Source organism: Camelus bactrianus, chromosome 20 (assembly GCF_048773025.1).
Source record: "Camelus bactrianus isolate YW-2024 breed Bactrian camel chromosome 20, ASM4877302v1, whole genome shotgun sequence".
Classification (NCBI taxonomy): Eukaryota; Metazoa; Chordata; class Mammalia; order Artiodactyla; family Camelidae; genus Camelus; species Camelus bactrianus.
The window spans coordinates 39401553-39414592 of NC_133558.1; the positions used below are offsets into that span (position 1 = coordinate 39401553).

Sequence of the window (13040 nt, forward strand, 5' to 3'; positions counted from 1 at the left end):
GGTAATTTGATACAGATTGCATTGACTCTACATATTGCCTTGGGTATTGTGACCATTTTAACAACACGGATTCTTCCAATCCAAGAGCATGGTGTATCTTTCCATCTGTTTGTATGGTCTTCAATTTCTTTTTTTTTTTTTTTTTTTTTTTTTTTTTGAGAGAGAGTTTTGAAAGCAAAATTTATTATTATTACTATTATTATCATTTTTTAAATAACTACTTTTTTATTTTTGAAAAAGATTTCTTTAATGATAACACTTGGATGTACCATCCAAGTTAGTTTTTTTGTTTGCTTTTTGTTTTGTTTTGTTTATTTTTTGTTTTTTTGTGGGTTTTTTTGTCTTCAATTTCTTTCATCAGCATCTTTTAGTTGTCAGAGTACAACTGTTTTCTCCCCTTAGGTAGGCTGATCCCTAGCTGTTTTATTCTTTTTGATGCAATGGTAAATGGGATTGTTTCCTTGATATCTTTTTCTGATATGTTGTTGTTAGTGTATAGAATTGCAACAGATTTCTGCTTATTAATTTTGTACCCTGAAACTTTACTAAATCCGTTAATGAACTCTACTAGTTTTCTGGCAGCATCTTTAGGAGTTTGTATGTTTGTTATCATGTTATCTGCAAACAGCAACAGTTTTACTTCTTTTCCAAACTGGATTTCTTTTATTTCTTTTTCTTCTCTGATTGCTGTGGCCGGGACCTCCAAAACTATGTTGAATAAAAGTGGTGAGAGTGGGCATCCTTGTCTTGTAGAATAAATCTTAGAGAAAATTCTGTCAGCTTTTCACCATGGAGTATGATGCTAGCTGTGGGTTTGTCATATATGGCCTCTAGTATGTTGAAGTATGTTCCCTCTATGCCCACATTCTGGAGAATTTTTATCATAAATATATGTTGAATTTTATTAAAAGCTTTTCCTGCATCTATTGAGATGACCACATGGTTTTATTTCTTCTGTTTGCTAATGTGGTGTGTCACACTGATTGAGTTGTGAATACTGAAAAGTCCTTGCACCCCTGGGATAAATCTCACTGTATTAAAAGGTATATGATCATTTTAATACATTGTTGGAGTCTATTTGCTAGTATTTTGTCAAAGATATTTGCATTTAGGTTCATCAGTGATATTGGCCTGTAATTTTCTTTTTTTTTTTTTTTTTTTTGTGGTATCTTTGGTTTTGGTATCAGGGTGATGGTGGCCTCATAGAACGAGTTTGGAAGTGTTCCTTCCTCGGGAATTCTTTGGGAATAGTTTCAGAAGGATAGGTGTTAACTCATCTCTGAGTGTGTAGTAGAAGTCACCTGTGGAGCCACCAGGTCCTGGACGTCTGTTTGCTGGGGGTTTTTAAAGGCCTGATGCGATTTCAGTACTGGTGAGTGGTCAGTTCTTATCTTCTCTTTCTTCCTCATTCAGCCCTGGGACGTTCTGCCTTCCTTAGAATCTGCCCGTTACTTCTAGGTTGTCCATTCGGTTGGTGTATAGTTGTTCTTAGTAGCCTCTTATGATCCTTTGTATTTCTATGGTGTTGGTTGTAACTTCTCCTTTTTCATTTCTGATTTTATTAAATTGTGCCCTTTCCCTCTTTTTCTTGATGAGTCTGGCTAACGGTTTATCAATTTTGTTTATCCTTTCAAAGAACCAGTTTTTAGTTTTATTGATATTTTCTATTGATTATTTTTAGTCTCTATTTCATTTATTTCTGCTCTGTTCTTTATGATTTCCTTCCTTCTACTAACTTTGGGTTTTGTTTGTTCTTTTCTCTAGTTGCTTTAGGTGTAAGGTTAGGTTGTTCATTTGAGATTTTTTTGTGTGTCCAAGGTAAGCTTTCATCACTATAAACTTCCCTCTTAGAATGGCTTTTGCTGTGTCCCATGGGTTTTGGATGCTCATGGTTTTGTTTTGATTTGTCTGTAGGTATGTTTTTATTTCTTCTTTGATGTCTTCAGTGGTCCATTGGTTGTTTAGTAGCATATTGGTTAGCCTCCACGTGTTTGTGGGGGGGTTTGCAATTTTTTTCTTCTAGTTGATTTCAAGTCTCATAGCGTTGTGGTCAGAAAAGATGGTCAATATAATTTCAATTTTCTTAAATTTACCGAGGGTTGATTTGTGGCCCCGCATGTGATCTCTCCTGGAGAATGTTCCCAGTGCCCTTGAAAAGAATCTTATTCTGCTGCTTTCAGAGGGAATGCTCTATAAATATCAGTGAGGTCCATCTAGTCTAATGTGTCTTTAAGGCTCGTGTTTTCTTACTGATCTTCTGTCTGGATGATCTGTCCACTGATGCAAGTGAGGTATTAAAGTCCCCACCCCACTGTTATTGTGTTACTGCCAATTCCTCCTGTTACATCTGTTAACATTTGCCTTACATATGGAGGTGGTCCTGTGTTGGGTGCATATATAGTTACAATTGTTCTGTCTGCCTCTTGGATTGATCCCTTGGCCATTACGTAGTGCCCTTCTTTGTCTCCTGTAACAGTCCTTATTTTAAAGTCTGATTTGTCTGATATAAGTATTGCTACTCTGGCTTTCTTTTGACTTCCATTGGTGTGTAGTACCCTTTTTATCTCTTCACTTTCTGTCTGTGTGTATCTCTCGATCTGAGATGAGTGTCTTGTAGGCATCAAATATATGGGCCTTGTTTTTGTACCCATTCGGCCAGTCTGTGTCTTTTGGTTGAAGCATTTATTCCATTTACACTTAAGGTAATTATCCATATGTATGTACTTACTGCCATTTCGCTCATTGTTTCAGATTATTTTTCATTTTCATAGGTCTTTTTTGGCCTTTTTTTTTCTTTTTTTGGTTCTCTTCTCTTGTGACTTGGCAACTATCTTATTGTTATGTCTAGATTCCTTTTAGTTTTTGTGTTTATATCTATTATAGATTTTTGATTTGCAGTTATAAGGTTTTGATATAGCTGTGTGTGTGTGTGTGTGCGTGCGTGTGTGTATTTGCTTTAGGTTGCTGATTTCTTAATTTCAAATGCATTTTCAGTACCCTGCATTTGTACCCTCATCCCCTCGTGGTTACTGTTTTTGATATCATATTTTACATCTAATTGTTTTGTGTATCCCTCAACTGCTTATTGTGGATACAGGTGACTTTTCTATGCCTGTGTTTTAACCTTCCCACTAGTTTGTGTGTGGATGATTTTCTGCCTTTATTGTGTGTTTACCTTTACTGATGAGCTCTTCCATTTTATAATTTTCTTGTTTCTAGTTGTGGCCTTTCCTTTTCCACCTAGAGAAGTTCCTTTAGCATTTGTTGTAAAGCTGATTTGTTGGTGCTGAATTCTTTCAGCTTTTATTTGTCTGTAAAATGTTTAATTTTTCCATAAAATTTAAACAAGAGTCCTGCTGGGTAGAGTATTCCTGGTTGTAGGTTTTCCCCTTTCATCACTTTAAATATACAATGCCACCCCCTCTGGCCTGCAAAGCTTCTGCTGAAAAATCAGCTGCTATTCTTATGGGAGTTCCTTTTTGCTACTTTTGCTTTTCCCTTGGGTTAATCCTGTATGGGGATCTCTATGCTTCTTGGACTTGGGCGATTGTTTCCTTTCCCAAGTTAGGGAAATTTTTAGCTATTATCTTTTCAGATATTTCTCAGGCCTTTTCTCTCTCTCTTCTCCTTCTTGGACCCCTACAATGTGAATATTAATGCGCTTGATGTTGTCCCAGATGTCTCTTAAAAGGTCTTCATTTCTTTTCATTATTTTTTCTTTCTTTCTTTTTTTTTTTTTTTTTTTGTTCTGCAGTAGTAATTTCCAGTACTCTGTCTTTCAGCTCACTGATCCATTTTTCTGCCTCATTTAGTCTACTGTTTCTTCTTTCTAGTGTATTTCTCACTTCAGTTACTGTATTCTTCAGTTCTGCCTGGTTGTTCTTTACATTTTCTGTTAAAAACTTCTAACTTGTTGCTCTGTGAACCCAGACTCCTCCTGAATTCTTTGATCATCTCTATGATTATTACCCTGAACCCTTTCTCAGGTAGATTTCCGATCTCCACATCACTTAGTTCTTCTTTTGGGATGTTATCTTGCTTCTTTGTCTGAAACTCATTCATCTGCCCCTCATTTTGTCTACTTTTTTATTTGTATGTTTATGTGTGTGATACGTGAGTTATGTTTCTTGACCTCGGAGCAGTGGCCCTCAGTGGGAGACATCCTATACATCCTAGCAGTGCACTTCCCTGTCCTCACCCAAGGGCCTGGGACCAGCTGGCCCCAGGGTGAGTCTGGCCTGCATTTGTGGACTCATTCCACAGGCTGGGGGCTCATCGTTTTCTTGCCTCTGGTGTCCGCCCCTTGGTGGGAGAAGCTGTCTAGAGGCTTGTGCAGGCTTCTTGGTGGGAGCAGCTGGTGCCTGCCCACGGCTGGTTGTGTGGGTCTTGGCCCTCTGGCGGGCAGGGCTGTGTCTAGTGATGTGTCTAGCGGCAGCTGTGAACCCAGGAAGACTTAAGGCAGCCAGTTCGCTGCTGGGTGGGGATGTGTCCCCACCCAGTTAGTTCTTTGGCCTGAGGCATCTTAACACTAGATTCTACAGGCTGATAGGTTGGGCCAGATCTTGTGCTAAAGACCCAAGCAAGATATAAGCCCCCAGGAAGGAGAGTTCATGCTGATAATCCTCGATATTTCCACCACCATGTCTATGACTCTGGAGTAATCTACAGGCACCCCCAGGAGACCCTCTAAAACTGGCAGATAGGTCTGGCCCAGGCTCCTATGAAATTACTGCTTTTGCCCTCGGTACCAGTGAGTATGAGATTTTGTGTGTATCTTTTTAGAATGAAGTCTTTATTTCCCCCACTCCTGTGGGTCTCCTACAAGTAAGCTCTGCTGGGCTTCAGTGCCCAGTACTCTGAAGACTTGGACTGGACTCCTCTTGCCTGGACTGGACGCCCAGACTGGGCAGCCTGACCTGGGGCTCAGAACTCTCACTCTTGTGGGACAATCTTATTCTTCACTTTGTGGGTTCCCCACCAGGGGTGTGGGACTTGATTATGCTGTGAGTTTGCCCCTGTCTGGTTGTTTCTTCTTTATGTCTTTAGTTTTAGAAGATCTTTTCTGGTAGGCTCCAGTCTTTTCAATCAATGGTTTTCAGCAGTTGGTTGTGTTTTGGGGTGTTTATGAGACGAGGTGAACCCTGGCTCCTTCTGCTCCACCATCTTGGCTGCCCGTCCTCGTCGGGTGCATCTCCTCAGAGCAGTCCCTTAGAGCAGAGAGACTCTCTCCTGGGCTTGAAGTCCTTAGAAAAGCTGCTGAATAAAACATAATTCTTCTCTCTCTTTTTTTTTTTTTTTATTTTGCAGAGAGCTACTGAGACAGTTTATCAGCACATTTTAGAAGCAGAGACCTAATATAAATACATGCTTTGTAATTAAGACTATTGATTGCTGGGGTAAATATTTAAAGAAAACACTGCTTAAAAGAGATGGAATTTTGTTAGACTGCCAAGGCTCGCATTACTGTTAGCCGTCAGTTAGCCTCCCTGTGTCTTAGTTCTTCCTAGCCTTCAAATGAGAACATAATAATACTTACTTCACAGGATTGTTCCGATGATTGAATGAGTTAATACATGCGATGCACTTTAGATAGTGCCTGGCACAGAGAAAGTGCTCAACTAGTAATTTCTATTAGTATTAACAGGAGATGAGACTATATGATCGTTTACAATCCCCTCATAAAAGACTGCCTAAATTGTGTTATTTCCCTTGTTGAGCTTTTATGTCTTTTAGAAACCCATACCCAACTTCCACGAATGTGGTGATGATCAGTTCAATGAAAGCACATCAAATCATTTTGAAATGCATCAAGCACTATGTAATAAAAGGTGGAATAATTATGTAAAAGGCATCATCCTGAATTTTGTTTACACTGCATCTTTGAAATGAGCATCAGATTTTTCTCTAAGCAGTTACTGCTCCTACAGAAACAAACACAGATGGTGCCCGAGCCTCCTACTGAATAGTTCTAGGCAACGGCATTTATCAAAATACCACAGGTCACCAAACGTACAAAGACTCAAATCAAAGCCCGCATCTCAGTGTCAGGCCAGCATGGTAATTTAAAACAAAGGCAAATAAGCCTTTGTTTGATAATTCAACTATCTTCTGATTTGTAGAATTCACAACAAACAGAAAATCTTACCTGCAAGCTAAGTTTTGCAAAATAGGATATTAGAATGTAATTTCTTTGTGAGAAAAAATATAGTTTATCTTTTTTGATGAGTGTTTCTAGCCGAATTAAAACAAATTTGGGGACGTGCACGCAGATGATCCCATTTTATGTTGACCTTCTAGCCAAGCACTGCAGAGAAAGAAGGGAGACACGTTTTAAATATATTTTCTTACACTCAAACCTTCTAAAAACCCAGTCTTTGGACTGCAGGCTTCCTTTTTTTCAGTCGCATTGTCCTGTGATCTCTCTTGAGTCTTGGGTGGGTTTGCACTTGGAACCCTTGGCTGAGTGATGGGGAGAGGGGTCTGATCTCTGAGGCTTCCTGACCCAGAAAGCTGGCTCAGCTGGCTTCTGATGATGGGGGCTGGGCGTCGGGGTAATGCTAGAAGACTGGAGGTTAGGAAGAAGGGAGGAGCCAGACTGTTTCTCCCAATAGCCAGTTTGCCTCCTGTACCTCCTTAGGCAGCTGCTATGAATCTTCTATGCCCCACTCCAACCACTGGAGGCTACTTTGGCTCCAGCCCTCACCAGACAAGCCAAGGCTCCTGTTTTGCAGTAGCACTCCTGGTCCGTGTGTCCCTGCATCCTGGGTTTGGTTATGACTTGCTCCTCCTGCAGATTTCTGGGTTGCCTCACTATTACTCTGATTGGCTCCATCTGTCTATTTAATCACCTTTTTCATGCTTTAGTCAGTTTCTTACATAAGAGGCCACCATTTAAATATTCCAGGTGAATCATGTTTTCCCAGGCTGGTCCCTGATTGACCCAAGATCTAACACAGGCCACCTGCTCAACTGAATTCTTAGGCAGGTCATGCTGTTGAAAGTGTAGTTCCTCTGGACCCATCACAGAGGTCTCAGAGGCCCTTCCAGAGCACGAACGCCGGCATCACTGTTCCCTTTGCAGCTCTTCCCGTCTAGTTAAATGACAGTTCTAACTCAAAACTGCTCTGTGCCGTGTCTCTGAGATGGAAGCAGAGAAAAAGTACTTTTCTTTGTTTCTGCTAACATGAGAGTCACGAGACTCTTAGGCCTCACACTTGTTAGCCTAGCCTGCCTCCCTTCTTCAGGCCACACACCTCCCCCCTTAGATTCACTTAAGGGGGTGGTTCCCCCAGATGTTAGTCCCCTTCTTAGAAAGCCACAAAGGTTGACAGAGCCTCCAGATAATTTCCGTATATGTGAATGGTAGGGTTGGAATATGGATCTGTGAGCTGTTAACATTCTAAAAGGGTATCCCTTCTGCTTTCCTTCCAAGGATATAAATTTGGACCACAATACAACTCCGTATCTTAAATTGGTTTTAGGGAGTTTAAATTAGTTCTATAAAATATACTCTTAATCCAAAAGTATCAAACTAGGGTTGTATGCCCATGCATTTGTAAAACTTATCTTGGACTCTGAACATTGAAACATATATTAATGCTGAATTTCTAAAAATAATATTTTACAAAAGTGCTTCACATCTTTCCTTACACCTCATCCTAACACGTTGCCCATGTGGTTTCCACTTCCTGAAATAATCTTCTTTTTCCTTCCATTTTCTTTTTATTTTTTTAAGTTACAAATTCTCAATCAAATAACCATCTTTCCAGCAGTGTTCTCTGAAGCTTCCTACTTCCTTGTCCCCTGTTAATGCCCCCAAAACGATTTGTGTGAAGTATGTTTTTGTCTGTATCTTGAGTTAGACTTTAAGCTCTATCACTAAGGACAGTGTTTCATCTTTATGGTTCTAGTGCTCTGTAACTTCCTTGGCACTTAGGAATTACTCAAAATATATTTGTTAACTGTTTCTGAACAACACCATGAAAGTTCCAAGTCCTCTCAAGCTGGACAAAAATTAATATTTGGATCTTGGAATGGAAGGTTTTGTTTGTTTTGTATTTTTAGACTAGGAAATTTTACTAACAAACATATAACAGATAGGGGTTATTTCACAAAATGCTTAGTGTTTGTGCCTCACATATGGAAGCACTTCTATTTTTGTTGAACAACTTTGATAAATATGGAAATAAGACTCAGATCCTCCAAGAAGAGAATGCCAAGAATATTATGGATATATATAAATTAGAAGGGGAGATTGAGGAATTGTCTAAAACTGGGTCAAAGCATCAAACAGAGTTACACACATATGAGAACATTTTGCTTAATAAATGTAAATTTTCAGAAGGTTGGTAATGTTTCTCCCATGAAATCCTGTGGGATTGGCCAGCTCTCTCCAAATCAAACGAGATGTCCATTTGTGTAACTTCGCCCTTATTAAAATATCTGATTCTTTAAAAATCCCACATTTTTTCATACTAAAAATACTGTATTGTCATGACTAAATGCATTAAAGATACATTCTACATGGAATATATTGTATATTTGATGAAACACATATAGCATTCATCAAGGCAAAAAAATACATAGTCATAGAATGGAAAGATGGCGCCTTTAAAAAGATGAGCAGTTCCTGAATATTACAACAACTTTGTGATCACACAGTTTGAAGAGGTTCCACGCAAGAGGAACAGTAGCACCTTAACAAGCTTTGGGCAAACTCCTCAAACCTTTCTCTTGTTCATCTTCTTCACTAGAAATTGCATCCTCTCTGTGTTTGTCTCCTAAATGTAAGCCCTTATAGATATGTATATTGGGCTATATTCCCATTGCCGCCACCGTCAGTTAAGTAAATAGCGTGTCTCTAACTCATTTCCTTTGAGAAGGAACTCAACTCTGCTCTGCTTATTCCATTTATAATGATTCTTTTTGCACATTTTGGTCCATTGCCTCTGGTGTCATTTCTCAGGCATCTGTTTCTTCCACCCAATTAGACACAGGGCGTTGCAGTCAGAGGTGCCTTTTTAAAAAATATCTCCTCCATCTCCAAGCAGGTTCACAACCTATGCTTGTGAACTAAATGCCTTCTAGATTCCGCCAACATCTACGCTAATATTTTTTAGCTCCTCACTGAATGATCACATTGGTGGCATGCTGTGTGGCTAGACTTATGGGCATTTAGTCACCCACGTAGGGCACAGCTCCAAAAGCTTCCTGTATTCCACACCAGAGTCTGTGGGCTGGGCTGGGCAGCACAGAGCTTTCAAGATCCTTTGCCATTTTTCTTTAAGATCGGGAATCAGGAATGTCCCAAAACTGCTGCTTCCTAGGGAATCATTATGGCCCTTCTGGTAGTTTCCACCACTGATAATTAGTTCCCTGTCACTGAACCTGCTCCTTTCCTTCATAGTACTTACATAATTTGTATGATATGAAGTTATGTGTAGAATTAGCACACAAAGTAAAGAAATTAAATTTACAGAAACTGGTAAAATATATGGTAGATAATAAAGTATATGCATATACGTGTACAAGTAATAGATACAAAAAACACCCATCTGTGTGAGTGTGCATGTGTGCATGTTTTATATTTTCATTTTCTCTTTTTCCCCCAACAGATTCTCTCCTCCACGACTTGCTTCACCGCTTACCACCCAAACCTAACACAGAGCTGGAAATATCACAGGTACTCGTAAATATTTGTTGAATAAGTAACACATGAATGTTCAATTCCAAATGAAGCTATGAGAACAAATAATTATTTCCAATCTTAGTCACATCGAATCTTAAGTTTACTGAACCAAAAAGTGGGAAGGGGAGAAGACTAGAAGCCTGGGGGGAAAAAAGGGGTTGATATTCATCTCTCTACTAATTTCATAGGTTTATAATCTATCTCCTCCCAGAAAGAGGCTCTGAGACGTCTCAGTTTGTTTTTATCTAGAGAGGAAAAAAGAGGAAAACAAGAAAATTTCTGCTGCCCGTTGTTGGTGCTACTAACTAGTAAAAACTACCAATATCTTACCAAAAAGCTAATGATTTCCAAATAATGTAGCAAAACAAAACAAAAAAATGAATTGGATGTTCCTAGAATTTACTTGCAACCTTTTATTTATTCTCTTTGAGTATAATCTATTATTTTTGGAATATATTTATATTGTGTGCAATTCTTTCTCCTAAATAAAAAGTCAGAGGTCTGAAAAGAAAGAGTGGGGCATAATTACAGAAGCGAGCTGCAGAACGCAGTGAGTGACAGTGAGGACCGGGAGCCAGGCGGCCTGGTCCCGAGCCCGGGCCCTGCTGTTTCCTAGCTGTCAGATCACAGGCGAGTTGGGTAACCTTGCTTAGTTCCTGTTTTATTTGTAAAACTGAGATCATAACAGTACCTCACTCATTGACCTTTTTATTAGGATTAAATTACTTAGAACACGTAAAGTCCTTAAAATAATGCCTAGCACATACTAACCACTCAAAAAATGCTAACTACTCATAGTCTTTGTATCATTATTTTTTGCCACCATCTCCGAATTAAGGCAGCTTTACTTCTAATGCAGAATGGATGAATTTCCATTAAGACCGAGCAAAGGGAAAACAGAGAATGCACACATAGATAACATTAAATATGAAAAAAGGAATATAGTCATAGACGCACTAGGAAAGCAAAAAGGCTTAGTAGAAAGTCAGGGATTGATAAAGCTTTTCTTTAATTCTTACGCCTAACAGATGAGTTTCCTTCATATACCTTTTAAATACCTAATGATGGAGATCACTCATTCCGTCTTCTTTGGTCTAAAATATTTGGAGAATAGCTGATTACAATCTAAATTTCAATGACCACCACCCCCCCATCCTTGCTAAGCAATCACTAGTGATTTAACTTAATGATTTTCGAATCTATTTACTCAAAAATCATTTATATTTCCCATAGTTCTTTGAATTCCTTTACTTTATCAAAAAAGGCAGTATTAAAATTTCCATGTTGTTAACTGTAGAACCCAGTGCAATAATAAGTTTAGCTTAAAAAAAAAAAAAAAGAAAGAAAAACCCTTCTCCTCTGGCCGCACCTTTCCCTGCTTATCTGTTCTTTATAAATGTGTGTATGCAGTTTATGTACCAGGTATCTGTCTAGTTTCTATCATGTACCAGATACTACACTAGAAACTAGGTGAAAACAAAAATGAACAAAACCCAAAGGCAGCAAACAAGACAGCTTCTGTTTTCACGAAGCCTAGAGTCTAGAAAGGATTTGGAGCAATAAACAAAACACAGAATACCTTAGTTACAAATGGAGATCATTGTTAAGCCAGAACTAAATGGAGAACTTGAGATAAGATAATGAAGGTGGGGGGAGGGGAGGGCTATGTCAGACCAGTCGCAGAGGCCTCTGAGAGCAAAGGACAGCTCTCACCTGAAGGAAGGAAAAGAACAAGCTGTTCAAATTGTGGGGTGGCGAGCGCACCCCAGGCAGAAGGAGGAGAGGTGCAGGGGTCACGGTGTGGGAAGGAACTTGCTCAAGTCACTGGGTCTGCAGCTGGACACTGGTGAGCCGTGAGGCAAACCATGCGAGGAGAGCTGGGAGTGATGGGGGCAGGTCAGACCATGCCGGGTCTTCTGATACAGATACTCTTGATGTGGAACTGACACTGTTAGAAGGTATTTAAACAAGGAGCTGTTGTAGCTCGAGTGTGATCTGATACACCTTGGCTGCCGTCTGGAGAATTTATAGAAAGGGGTCATAAATAAAACAAGAAACCTAGCAGAATATTAGCATAATCCAAGGGAGGGAGATCTGTAGCTTAGACGTGAGTGTTGGTAATTGAGGTGTAGAGAACTAGATGTGAGAAATGATTAGGAGGCAGAAGCGTCGGAATTTGATGATGGATTACGTAGAACGGGAGGGGCCACGTGTGACTCAAATCTCTGCCTCAAATATTGGTTCCATTTACTGAGAAGGAAAAACTGGAGAGGTACTAGGAGTTCCATCTTGATCAGGTTATAATTTCATGACACTTTTGTGACACCCCAAAGATGATGTTAAATAAGCATTTGATTATGCTAATGTGAAGCTATTACACAGATGAGCCAAAGGTGGCCTCTGTGTATTGGTCCCTAGGTCATTTATTTCTTCACCACAAGCTGAGACCCATTAGCTCAAAAGCCCATTAGGGACAAAATTAAATTTTTACACAGCTATTTATTTTTCAAATAGACCAACCAAACAGATTTTTTAGCCATTAAGAGCCTGCCTGTTTTGCATACCGCTGCAAAATCTCCCTTCCCCACTTCTGCTAACAACAGAGAAGCCCTGAACGAAAAACCAACCAAGACACCGTTGCCCTCTGAGCTCCCCGACTGACACTTCCCACAGTGAGAGTGGCATCCTTGTCTTGTTCCAGATCTTAGAGAAAATGTTTTCAGCTTTTCACCATTCAGATGGACACAGATATGCTAAAAATTTAACATAGTAGAGTATATTGTTGTGTACATAGAGTTTGCTGCCACAGTCTTGGCATTGTGTACATACACGCATAACATTTCTACGTTTTTAATACACACATCACCTTCTGCACAAAGTTTAATTGTGACAGATTTGTACTGTTCTTAGTATATGCAATAGACTTGACTGTACTGTTTCATTCTTCCGTATAAAAAGTGCAAATGCATGATGTACACAGTCTTTGCTACAGTAAGTTTATAAACTGTTTTAAAAACTACATCCTTTTGCCAAAATGGTGGAGTAGGTCACGGTAAATCATAAACCCTGTGGTGAATAGTGGTGTAGTTTAAAGATTTCACCATGTTATATTTTCCCTTCAGACATCAATTTAGTGATTTTATATTTGGGGAAAATAAGTTTTTAATTTTGTTCAGCTAGAATTGTATTTAGCTGTGGGTTTGTCTTACATGACCTCTATGATGTTGAGGTAAGTTCCCTCTATGCCCACTTTCTGGAGAATTTTTTTTTTATCATAAAGGATGTTGAATTTTATTAAAAGCTCTTTCTGCATCTATTGAGATGATTACATGGTTTAAATTATTCAATTTGT

General features: G+C 39.2%; 1 protein-coding gene across 3 annotated transcripts in view; it reads left to right on the forward strand.

Moving 5' to 3' along the window:
• Positions 1-13040, forward strand: part of KHDRBS2 (KH RNA binding domain containing, signal transduction associated 2) — a 644953-nt gene that overhangs the window by 527388 nt on the left and 104525 nt on the right. For all 3 annotated transcript variants that reach the window (XM_074348987.1, XM_074348989.1, XM_074348988.1), the window contains exon 14: positions 9615-9682. The gene's annotated coding sequence lies outside the window, so the exon portion shown is untranslated. The remainder of the gene's footprint in view (positions 1-9614; positions 9683-13040) is intronic.